At 40.7% G+C, this 13,300-nt stretch overlaps 1 protein-coding gene across 3 annotated transcripts in view; it reads left to right on the top strand.

Annotated features, from left to right (window-relative positions):
* Positions 1–13,300, top strand: part of RAB28 (RAB28, member RAS oncogene family) — a 267,344-nt gene that overhangs the window by 226,463 nt on the left and 27,581 nt on the right. The window lies entirely within an intron of this gene.

The raw sequence follows: 13,300 nt of genomic DNA, 5'->3' as shown, positions 1-13,300 counted from the left end.
AATACTATGCACATTCCACCTTTCTCTGTTCCTTTACTGTGGGAAGATAGTACAGGATACTTGGGATGAAAATTGCAATAGAAGTACCATAATTTCATTGTTTTCTCAGACTAAGCTGAAAACAACATTGGAAATCTAAGGACTAATTTCCTGTCAGTTCTGCCAGGCCAAATCGTTGGCATTTCTTGTTAGAAACATTTCTATATTGCATGGTATATCGAAGCTTTGTTTCTGATCATGCCCTCTGTTTGCCATCTCACCCTTACCCTTTCCATCTTTAGAAGATGCCAGTGGATCCTCGCCAAGGCATGTTAGGACCAGCAGGCCAGGTGACATCTGCAACATCTGGCTAGCACTCATTTACAGACCCCCTAAAGATACCATTTTGTTTTGGATAAAAATGCATTTATGATGAAAATGAAAATTACAATGGGAAATTGTGGCTGGCAAGGGAAAAGAGCCATTTTGGGTAATACCTCTCATAATTGGTGTCATTTTGGTGAGCTCAGACATTGTAGAATTCCCACATGTCACTCTGACAGCAGGTCAGGGGAGAGTGCTTCCTATTAGGAAACCCCTGAGCTATCCTTCCCCACTCAGGCCCACAGAAATGATGGTGAGCTTTGGAGCTCTCAAGGAGCGTGTTTTATTCTTCCCCTGGTGGGAATTGGATGTTTTATGGCTTAGGTGGGAGCAGGAGTTAGGGCTGGGGGCTTGAACAAGGTGTTCAATTTTATCTTTGGTTTTGTTTTTGACATTGATGAGAACTGTGCATTATATTTTCCTTTCCAGAACAACTTGATCAGTAACTTAGGTGTAAAGTGGATATAGCAGATTTTTTTACTCACTTTTTATGTATTAGGGATAGTTACCAAATGACTTTTCCTTTTAGGATATTAGGTTATATCCAACATTATGGAAGGTTGATTCCCTTAGAGCAAGGTCAGGGTTGTGATGTGTGTGTGTAAGCACATGTTTAAGTATGGACCTGCCATCACCCCTCTGCTATGCTGTTATTGCATTCATGTAGCTGAATCAACTCCTCAGTGATCTTAGTGCTAAAGGACCCTGGTAGGGAGATTTACTGTTGGAGCAAAGTATATAGGTAGAGTTGCTTGTCCCTGTAAGTGGATGGCTGGTGCAAGCAAGGACGTTGAAACATGAGTTTTATAGACCTGCCTTTGACTCCCAGCTTCAGTGCTGCCTTGCTGTAAGGAACAGGGGTAGGATGAGGCAAGAGAGTCTCCTGGGATGCAGTGTGTAAGGAAGCACTCTCAGTCAGGTGATGAACCTGCTCTTGCACAACCCCCAGAGTGAAGGGCTCTTTACATTTTGCACCATAGATACCTTGCTTTTTAACCAAGTTTTAATCATGATTTGTGTCTTTGGACAAATCACTCACCTCTCTGAGTACATTTCCTCTTCTGTAAATTGGAGGTAATAATAACTAACTCATAGGATTGCCATAAAGATTGGATAGAAGGATGTCTATAAACTTCTTGACACAGTGCCTTCAACTGTGATCAATAAAAGGTAGCTATTTTAGTTTTAATTAAGCCAGTGGTTGGGTGCTCCTATAGGGTGGCCAGGGTTAATCCCATTTATCTACAGGAGGAAAAGAGAATCAAGGACTATGTCAAAGTACCTGCATTTAGGGATTTTTTTTTTCTTTTAGGAGGTATTTTTAGGAGACAATTTAAAAATCTAATTAAAATTTTTTATTAGAGAAGTTGCGGATTTACAGAACAGTCATGCATAAAATACGGAATTCCCATACACCACCATTTATTAACACATTGCACTGGTGTGGTACATTTATTGCAGTTGATGAAAGGGTGTTTTTATAAAAACCTAGTTTTTAAAATTGGAGTTTTTCAGAGTTTAATGTAAAAGGGCTGTACTAGTGAAACTGGGAATGTGCTGTGTATATACGTAATTATGGGCAGGATAGAACCTAGAGCTTCCCTGAGAGCAAGCACTTTATTTTCAGGAGACCGAATGTCTTGCCCAGAGTGGAAAGCGGCCTGCTTCGAAAGCGCCTGCTGGTCCCCTGGTCTGAGTTGGAGCCATGAGGTGTCGTGGCTCCGATGAGCCCATTCACTGTGCTCACTGGCTTAGCACACAGTCAGGGCAGCTTAATTTCCTACGGGCACCACCCCCACTGCATGCTTTTCCCTGCTTTTTTTCCTCCCTGCTTGTTTTTTTCTGGTGTGGGGTAGACCAAGGCATTCGTGGTGAGGATGAAGGGAAATCTGTTGGAATACTGGCATAGTAAAGGTGAGAGGCTCTGAAGGACCCAATTCTTTCAAATGATATTCTTGCCTTGTTGGTCTGAAGAGGGAAAAAAGCCTGATGATTTCATAAACTACCTATTTTTTACACAGTTAAGACCAGGCACTATTGATTCCACTAGATGCCCCACCCCCACCCCATGAATATATTTTCAAATTTTGTTAATAAGGGACAATGGCAATGATTGAGTTATATTCTTGACTTCTAGATTCATCTGAATGTTCTTGGGCCATGTACTTAGTTGTTCTCTACCTCAGTTCCTCAATCTGTAAATGAGTATTTAATTTCCTTTTGCAGTACAACCCAATTCTGAGGCCACTGTGTGTGTGTATAGGGGCTGTCTTCTAGACTTGGAGACTATATTAAGTCTGAGTGGGATGCTTTATTCACCTGTTTATTTATTTTTGGCTAAAGAACATGTAGCCTAAATGGAGGATCAGGACACATGGTACCTCCCTCTATTCCTGTTTCCATGACAAACATTGCTAACCAACCACTGCACTTTTTTGCTAAGCCTGGATCCTTTGATTTTGGAGTGCCAGGTAGCCCCTATCAACTCATCAGAGTTGTTTTATAGGATGAATCTATTTCCTAGTCTGAGCACAGAAAATTTTAAGAAGGGAAGGAAGAAACTTCCTTGGCCTAGAGAAATTTAAAAGCAAGTTTGATAGATGAGACCTACATGAAATGACTTGAGTAGGAGCTAAAGAAATAAGAAGTGTAAAGATTTGTGAAATTGTGGAACATAGACTAAAAGTCCTAAAGAAATTCAGGGGAAGTCCATGAGACCTGGAGGATGTCATTTAAGTGGTCAGCTTAGCTAGAATCTTAAAGGAGGGATTGAAGGAAGGCAGAGAAGACCTTGCAGCTAGGAAGAACTGTAGCAGGAAATAGTGAGGTGGGGATGAATATCAGGTGAGAAATGGCCATTTACTACTTTTAAGATAAAAAATAAATATTGCTTAATTACAAAATACAAAAATTGATCTAATTTGAATATATATTATATTAAAAATACAGTATTTATTTTAAACACATTTAATTCCAGCTCAAATATAAACTTACCCTTACACTGTTACAGGAAACTCTGGCTAATTATACAGATGGAATTTTATAGTTGGGCATTTGTGGTGGGATATATAGTGCAAGGAGCAATAGGTCTTAAGTTAGAATTGAAGTAAAACTGGGAAAACATGCAATTGACTCCTAAGTATCAGACTCTGTGTGAGGCAATTTGCATGTCTTTTAATTAGTTTACTCATAAAATATTTGACTACCTAGTATATGTCCCTGGGCCAGCTGCGCAAAGAGGAACAAGCTTTAATACTTGTTAAGGCACAGGCTTTAACACTAGACCATCTTGGCCCAGTGGGGCATATAGACTCATAAACAGACAACCAGAAATCTAAGTGGAATATCAGGAATGCGAACAGTCTATTACGGAAATACAATTTCCTCTAATGCTTCTACCAACTCCTTGGCATAAATATTCACTATTCCCATTTTACAGTTGTGAAATCTAGGCTCAAAGAGAGTTGGTAATTATTCAAGGTCACACTGTTAATCAGTTTACCTGGGAACTAAATTTCAAACTGAAACCCTTTCCTAAAGTGCATCACTTTAACCCTCAAGAAGGGTTTGGGTTTGCTAGCAAACCAAGATAGCTTGAGAATGCCATTTCAACTCCATGGGCCTCAGCTTCCTTTGGGTGACCTAAGGAGCTGAGATGTGATGGTACTTAGGGTGCCTTCCCTTTTTAATATGGCATGACCTGCTTGTTCTCTTTAGATGTGACCTTGATTTAGTTTGCTATTTGGGAGATATTACGGGTTGTCCTTTATATTGTATAGGCAGTTTCTCTGCTCAAACACCTGATGGGCCTGTCTCATGGTGGAAGGACAGTTGCCTTTGGTGAAGGGTCAACTACAGGCTTAATTGTACCTTGTTTCTTGGATGTGTAAATTGGAAATAAAAGGAACTGTTTGTAGGGCCAGGAAATAAAAGATAATTAGTTCAAACTGTCTCTGAACTATAGTTATATAACCCAGTGTTTCTGTTTTTCACATTTGTACTTTTTGGCTAAGGGTTTGCCCTAATTTAAGGCTTTTGTTTTAGAATTTGATATCTTTGAGCATTGAGAGATGGAGCTTTTTATGAAACAGCAGAATATATCACAGGTAGCTCAGGCCAAATGATTCAGACCTTTCACTTAGGAATCATGTTGTGACTGGGCTTGTGGATTAATCATAACAAGGTGTCAGAAAATATTCCACAAATAAATATGACAAATTTAACTCAACATATTGAATTTATAGAAAGTTTGTCATATCTCTGAAACAACATGAGTATTTCTATGTTCTAACCTAAAGCTAAACACTTGTGCAAACTGCTTGAAGGCAGTCCCAGCTGGCAGGAACTTGAAACATAACTGAATATGATGCCCTAACTGAGAAATATAACAGACTATTTATTGGGGGCATTTAAAAAGAGAATATATATTCATTTTCTGATCTGTCTGATATATTTCTACAAATAACACTAGGGACAAGTGAAAGCGTTTTTATGGTTCATAAAGAATCAGCTCCATGAAACAAGACTTTCAGACATGACTGGTCTAAACATGTCTGAATCCCTGACGGATTTTTCAAAATAAGCATATGTTTCCCTAGAGATAGCCTAGATCTCTTATCGCTCTGTGTTCCATTCCCCTTCCCTTCTCCCTCCCTTCACAGAAGACAAAGAAGACTAAAGAAAATTAAGCCAAGCCAACAAGTTAACGTTTGCTATACTTATTCATTCTCTCTGATTTAAACATTTTGCTAAGTAGTCCCTCTTCTTTTTGTTTGGCTTGCATGGGTCTAAGATTCAGATTATTGAATAGCTCTTCTGTGAAATTCTTGAGTCTTCATGGCAAAACCATATCCATCAATTTTCAAGTTTCTGCTTAAAAGATCTATAAATATTATTTGGAAGAGCAGAATATCTGATTTGGCATTGACATATCTACCTAAGAGAACTCTTCTTAACTGCAACATCTCTTTATATACTTAATTTAAGCAACATCGATTATTTTGTCAGTACCACCTCCAGGGAAGCCAGTAAGTGGTCTCTAAAAAAACTGTTTTTTTCTGACTTCATGTGTTAATAAATCTCTGCTTTATATTTCTAAACTAAAGATTTGGTATTAAACCATTTGTTGATGATTTCTCTTGGATGTTTTATAGGCATCTGAAGCTTAGTTTGCCAAAGTGCTATTTTTTCCCTCCAAATTGTACCCCATCCAATCTCTGCAATTTTTCTCTGCTATAATTTAAATGAAATCTCAACTCCTTACCCTGGCCTGTAGGACCATGCTTGCCTCTTTGATCCTTTCTTCCTTGATCTTCCTCTTCTAGATTACGGCTAAGTGATTCTGACTTTCCTTCTGACACTTCAACTCAGCCATCTCTTTTCAGTCTCTGGCTCTTGCACTTGCTGGACCTTCTGGGTGGATCCCCAGATCTTCCTATGGTAATCTCCTTCTCAGCCCTGACTCACCTCTTCATCAGGCCTCCCTGATGCCTAAACTAAAATTGTCTTCTCCCCCACCACTAGAGATTCAGCCTCTACTACACTGCAACATCTTAACTACTTCCTAGCACTTTTCAGGACGAATAGAGGAAATTTTCTTAAATATTTGCTTTTGTGTTTGTCGTCTGTCTCCTCATTCTCCCTTTAGAATGTAAGCTTATATAGGGCATGGATTGTTTGCTTCACTTCTGTATCATCAAGGCCTGGGAGTTGAAATATAGTGAAACATCCTGACCTCGAAGAGTTCATGGAGAAAGGAACATAAATATGTACAATTTCAGTATATCTCTGATCCCAACTTTATCTAACCCCATATCTATGTTCTAGGCAAGAGAGGGTTTTATAGTCTCTCTACTCTGGGAATCTTCAGACTTCTAGGATTGCCCTTGGTTCTTTCCTTCCTTCCTCTCTCCCTCCCTTCCTTTCACTAATACATATTGAGTGCCTACTATATAGATATCAGGCACTAGTCTTTGTGTTGGGGATAAAGAAGTGAAAAAAAAACCAATAGAAATTCCTGTCCTCAGGATGCTCAGTGACAGGGAAGGGGATGGGGTGTTAGGGGAGGTCAGAGTGGGCCTCACATATTGTCCAAAGACAAGAAGTAGATGGTGAAGCCAGTCCATGGAAACCTGGAGGAAAAGAAACCCAGGAAGAGGGAAACAGAAGTGCAAATGTTGACAAGGAAACTGCAGCTTAGTGTGTGCCCGGGACAGCCAGGAGCCTGGCCACTGGGACAGAGCAAGGAATGGTGTGGTATAATTTTCATTTTAAACGGGGGTGAGGGTGTAGTGGGCAGGGCTGGAAAACCACTTAGGAGGCTATTTCAATAATAATTTCTCTCCTTTATTGGGAACTATTATGGTTTGTATTGAAGACCCTAAAAGATATGTTGAAGTCTTCATTCCCAGTACCCCAGAATGTGATCTCTTTGGAAATAGCATCATTATAGATGGAATTAGGCAAGTTAAAATGAGGTCACAGTGGAGTAGAGTGGCCCTTAATACTCTATGACTGGTGTCCATATAAGAGGAAATGTGAAAACAGGCACCCAGAGAAGACCTGTGATGACTGAGGCAGAGAGTGCCAAGGGATCTGGGATTGTCATGTGGAATAGACGTGCCCTACAGACTTCAGAGGGAACAGACCCTGCACATACCTTAATTCAGACTTCCAGCCTCCAGACCTGTGAGAAAATAGATTTCTTTTTTTTAAAGACACCCAGTTTGTGGTGCTTTGTCAAGGCAGCTTTAGGAGGCTAGGACAGGGACCCCACCCCTCTGTCCTGTGGTTTAAACTGCATCTCCCTCCCCTTCAGGGGCAGGTCCCCAAATCCTGCTCCCTCCCAGGGGAGAGCCAGGGGAGAGCTAGCTGCAGCTTTCTGGCCTGAGGGCTTTCACAGTAGCCAGAGGGGCCTTAGCACCTGCAGGTACCATTTGAATTGGGTCTGACCCCTGAGGTTAGGGGACACAAAGGCTAGAAGGACCTTGGAGGGAGAGTGAAAAGTACAAAGACTGAAACACAAAGAACACTCATTCTTTCTGAATATTTCACTGCAACAGCAAGAGAAGGCTAATTGACACCTCAATGAATATTCTGCCCCATAGAAGTTAAGTGCTAACATGTGCTCAAAGTAGGCACCCGTAACCAGGAGAGTGAGGTCAGGAAAGAAAAAGCATGGACGCCTCTGTATGTGACTATGTCTTTGTGTGTGTGTGTGTGTGGTGTGTGTGTGTGTGTGTGTGTGTGTGTGTGTGTGTGTGTGCATGTATGTGTATGAAAGGGGTGCTGCATCCTATGACATTTAAGGTTGAATTTCTGGGGTAGGGCAGAAGCATTGTTTTTTTAAAGCATTTCAGATAGGGTTGCCATAAAATATAGGAAAAGCCAGTAAAAATGCATTTCAGATGAACTGTGAATAAGTTTTAATATGTCCCAAATATTCCGTGGCATTTTTATTTGCTAAATCTCGCAACCCTAATCTCAGGTGATTTTACAGTGCAGCCCTGGTTGAAAACCACTGCTTGATCCATCAAAGATGTGTGTACTGGAGGCAAAGAAATGGGGGGTGAGGAGTGTGATACTCTGGGTGGAGGAATGCTATATAAACAATGGCAGGGCTTATATTAGCCTGGCCCATTTTGTGCCAGTACTCACCTCACTGAGTACCTAAGATGTAAAATGTGCCTTGAAGCCATTGGTTCTCTCCTTTCTTACTTTCCTTCCATCTAGGAGAAAGATATATTTGTCAATGATCAGGGGTGACATCAATCATGACATGGTTTATTTGTCCTTACATTGCATTTGCAATTTAATTTGATAGTTGGGATATAGTTCTTTCATGAAAAAAAAAAAAAACTTTCCAATGTTTTCTCCTGGGCTCTCAGCTGGTGTATAATAAATTAAACATTCACATAAGCCTTGTTGACACAAAGGGGAAGTTTCTGACTCAAATGACCCCAAACTGAGAAAATGAGACTCAAGATGAACGGGGCATCTCTCTCCCTGTTATCACAGGCAGGGCCTCTGGGACTATTTATTTCTGATGGGTGAAAACAGCCCTACTTCAGGTTGGTCATGATCGTCCACCTACAGGGAAGCCCATCCATTACACACACATTTCAGATGTTTCCTGCGTAGAACATTTATCCTTTTAATACTTGACCTACAGCACGTAAGTGTGATGACTCCCATCTATAATGTGTTCCGGCTTCATGGTCTTTGCTTTGCTTTGCTCCAGTGGAAACTATTTTAATGGACTTTTTTTGGACTCATTAAAATGCTCTGAGTTTAAAGGAAAGTCCCTGAAGTGTCTGTCTCCTTAAATTTTCCATACTACAAGGAAATTGAATTTTGCACATCTTCCAGTTTGCTCAGTTTTGGCTGGGTAAATATTTATTGAATGCCTTCCAGGTGTGAGCCCCCGAGCTTGGGCGACAGCAGGGAGTAGTGGGCAGGATCAGAGTGGAATTCAGGTTTTCACAAATGATTGGCCTCTTTCAGGCTAGCTTGTAGGTGTAAAATTCGGATATCAATTCTAATCCTCATCCTAAGAAAGCTTTTGTTAAAACTAAGCAAATATCTAAACTGACACTGATACCAATGCTACTACGTGTTAAAAGTGACTTGGAGGCTGATACCAATAATGATAGCAATAGCAATACCCACTGTAATGGGTACTGATGTTAAAATATATTAACTTTCTAGCATACAGTTCCACAAGAGAAACAGCCAATAGGATTCTGTTCTGTTCTCTTACTCTCTACATCTATTTGTGTCTATCTCTATCATCTCTTTCTCTCTCTCTCTATCTCTCTGTCCATCCGTCCACCTATCCATCCATCATCATCCATCATCTATCTATCTATCTTTGTATCTATGCATCTATGTATGTATGTATGTATGTATGTATCTTTCTATCTATCTGTCTATCTATCTATCTATCTATCTATCTATCTATCTATCTATCTATCTATCTATCTATCTATCATCTATCTATCATCTATCTAGAGAGCAACAGAGAGATTTATTTCAAGGGATTGGCTTACATAACTATGGGGGTGGTAGATAAATCCATAATTTATAGGACAGGCTCATCAGGAAGGGCAGGCTAGAATTTTGCAGGCATTAAATGAAAATGCTACATGTAGGTGGAATTTCTTCTTTGGGGGAAATCTCAGTTCTGCTCTTAAGGCCTTTCAATTGCTTGAATCAGACCCCACCCAAATTATGTAGGATGATATTCTTTTCATAAATTCAAAAGATTATAAGCATTAATCACACTTACAAAACACTTTCACAGCAACACCTAGATTAGTGTTGATTGACTATTTGGGGACTATAGTTTAGCTAATTGACACATAATCTTACCATCATGAACATAAAACAATATCACAGTACTTAGCAAATACAAATGCCTAATCACTTCTAGTTAGAATGGTGAGAGGTGCATAGGCAGACCAAATATTGATCCTGATTTTAAGAAATTTGTGATACAGTAGAAAGGGTATGTTTAGACTCGATTATTTATAATACAAGGTGTTAAAAAAAAGTTTTCATTTGGGTGGGCCACGGTGGCTCAGCAGGCAAGAATGTGTGCTTGCAATACCAGAGGACCCGGGTTCGATTCCCAGTGCCTGCCCATGTAAAAAAAAAAGTCATCATTTACTGGACCCTTAGACTAGATCATGTTAAGAATTTTACATGCATTTAATTTACATACCAACTCAATGAGATAAATATTGTGACCATTTATTATTTCCAGCAGAGGAAACCAAGGCTCAGGAAGGTTATATTATTTGTGTTTGATTTTGTAGCTAGCAAGTGTCAGAGTCAGGATGCTAACCTGGGGTGAGCTGACCATCGCAGCCAAGATAGAAAGTTTAGGGAAAGTAAAGCAGGTGAAGTTCTCAGGGAAGTTGGAGCAAGGGAGAGTCATGGGGGAGGGGGCAGTGATCTAGGCCTTATGTTGGGAGTGAATTTACGTGGTATCTTAGTTTGCCAGAGCTCTTATGATAAATACCACATATGGGTTAGCTTAACTTTATTGGCTCATGTTTTTGGAGTCTAGAAGGCTTACTTCCTTCTGGGATCAGCAGCATTCTGGCTGGCTGGCAGGGAGTCCTTAGGATTCCTTAGCTTTCTTGGCACATGATGATGTCCTCTCTTTTTGCTTATGGGTTCTGTCAAATGTTGGCTTCCCCCTCCTCCGGGTAGTTGTCTCTTCATTAAGCTTTCAATAATAGGGTTAAGGCTCAACTCAATTAGTTGGGCTACACTTTAAAAATAATATCTTCAAAAGGTCCTATTTACAATGGGTTCACACTCACAGAAATGGGATGAAGACTAAGAACAAGTCTTTTCTTAGGGTATATAATTCAACCTACCACACATGGGTAGAATGGAGACTAAAGGGCTGAGGAAGAACAGGGCATTCTACAGAGAAGGAGCAAAGACCTGGGGTGGGAAAACCACATGTGTGAGACATGTGGGGCTCCAGGAGCAGTGCCCTCCATGAAGGGGGAGTGAGCCAGGAGGAAGCCATGTGTACACGTGGTCAATCCGGTCATATCAGTGAAGCTCAAGATGACTTGAGGTGAAGTAGATTTCTCAGGGACAACTGAAGGAGCTGAGTCTGGAATCTAGGTTAAAATGGGCCCATCAGAGAAGTGTGTGTAGAATCAGGAGCACATGAGATAGAAGTTATTGGTGATAAGGTTAAGTGGTGTTAATGATAATAATGAGAGGATAAAGGAAAGAAGGAGAGAAGGGGAGGAAGAAGAAGGAGGGGATTTCTGGGAGAGTCACTTTTGTGGCTCATTTGTGGGACAGTGAGCATATGTGATACGTTCATATAACTTTTCAGGACACATCCTCATTGTTTTGTTTTAAGTCCCTAAGCACAGGAAAATGGTGGATTTGAGTATCTGTAAACTGCTAGTCCAATTTGGCAGAGGCATTTTTTTGGGTGCAAAATTTATAAAACGCCATGAAAGTATTTTCCATGGCACATTCGGTGACTTCACTCAGCCCTGCTTAAATGGTCTATTTTGGTTTTGAGTTTATAAATCCCCCCTCTCTCTCTCTCTGTCCCTCATCTCTCTGCTCATGTTCACATCCAGATAAAACAACTAACTCAAATATGGTGTAAAAATACAACCCCCTTTTAGCCTGGCCTTTCATGCTGTGCCCCAAAGTGTGTTGAAAGTGAAAAGGGGTGGGGCTGGGGGGAAGGGTGTTTTCAAAGCCCAAGTTATGAGAGTGGGCACTTTTTGGAGTCTGTAGCGAGAGCAAGCACGCTGTTGTAGGGGAAATCGTTCTGCTGATGCCTTCATGCAGTGGTCGGTGGAGGGCTGGAAAACCTGCCAAAGTCAGCAGCTGGAGTAAGTAGAGTAAATCAAGTTAAGAGGGAACGGGACAAGATTTTGGAAAGGGAAAGAATACATGGGTCAAACCATTAACCAGACCTGCAGGGTTAAGATGATGAGATATAAATTGACTGGTATTTCCTGGGTTTAGGAAAGGAAGTCTGGATGGGATTTATATCTGGTCCTCTGGTCCTCAGTGCTCTCCATACCTCCCTTCACTGCCTGCCTGCCCAGTGGGCCTCAGGTGTGGGGCATTTAGAGCAGGATGGGGAGCAAGCCAGAAAGTACTGGGTTTTGCAGCTATAAATACATTTATCCAACCCGTCATCCTCAATTAGTGCTGGAGTGCCCATAATGCAACGCTCTGCATACACGCTGCTCCGAAGACTGCACAGGGCTCTCAAACTTTGCCTTTCTGATTTTCTTAAACCTTTTCTATTTGCATTCTGAAAGACGCTTGTGTCTTTCACAAGAACATGGCCCTGCTCTTCTTGGAACCATTACAGTCAGAGAGAATGGTGAGGTGGGACTTTGTGAAAAGGGTCCTGTGCTTCCAGGCAAGTGCTGACATTGGTTTGATCAACAGGGGAACGCTTCTCCCCTTATAAGGCTTTGCTGACTCGGGTGTTGATGGAAAAGCTGTGCTCCAGTTTGTATTGTCCTGAAGAGTGACAATACATCTTTTTATTTTTTTTTATCTCCGAAATGCACCATGACAGAGATAGTAATAGTTTCTTGTTCCAGTTTACAGATGTGGAATTTGAGGACAGGGCCACAAAAGCAGTAGGTGGGACCATGAGGTTGATGCACTTATCTTTGTTTTACAAATGAAGAAACTGAGTCTTTGAGAGGCCAACAAAGTAATACAAACAGTGAATGAGTGTTGGAGTCAGGTTTTGAAGGCAGGTTTGTCTGACTCCACGGCATAACCGCACTCTACTTTTTCTGTTGTTCTGTGCTTTGTGCTGTCTGTCTGTCTCTTAAAAAGACACTGAAAAATACATGCTGGGGATCTCAGGAACTGGAGAAGATGGTTGCTACCTACCCTCTCCCCACACATACTCAGAAATACTCAAGGCTCTGCTTTGCACCATTACTGTGGTTTTTTTTTTTTTTGCAAAACTGATCTATATTGCAGGATACAGTTCTAGATCATGATTTCAGTTGCTATGTATTATTTCACTGTATGAGTATACTGCAGTTTGTTTATCCATTCATCTGTTGATGCCAGTATTTTGCTACTATAGTTGGTGTGCAGTAAGTATTTCTGTACACGTCTCCTAGAAAATATGTGTATGATAGCTTAAAAATGAAATTGCTGGGTATTAGGGTTTGGTCATTATAATTCTACCTAGATATTGCCAAATTGCTTTCCGCAGAGGTGGCTCCAAAACGTACCCCACAGCAGCAGTATATGAATTCCCATTTCCCTATGCCCTATGCTCATGTTAAAAGACTTTTTTAAAACATAACATACAAACACTAACATTCTTACCATATGATCATTCTATTCTTGGTACATTAATACACATGGTATAATAATGCACCATTATTCTTTCCTTCCATTCATC

The sequence above is a fragment of the Tamandua tetradactyla genome, chromosome 19 (assembly GCF_023851605.1).
Source record: "Tamandua tetradactyla isolate mTamTet1 chromosome 19, mTamTet1.pri, whole genome shotgun sequence".
NCBI lineage: Eukaryota > Metazoa > Chordata > Mammalia > Pilosa > Myrmecophagidae > Tamandua > Tamandua tetradactyla.
Note: the sequence above shows the minus strand (reverse complement) of the source record. Positions and strands in the feature narration are given on the sequence as shown.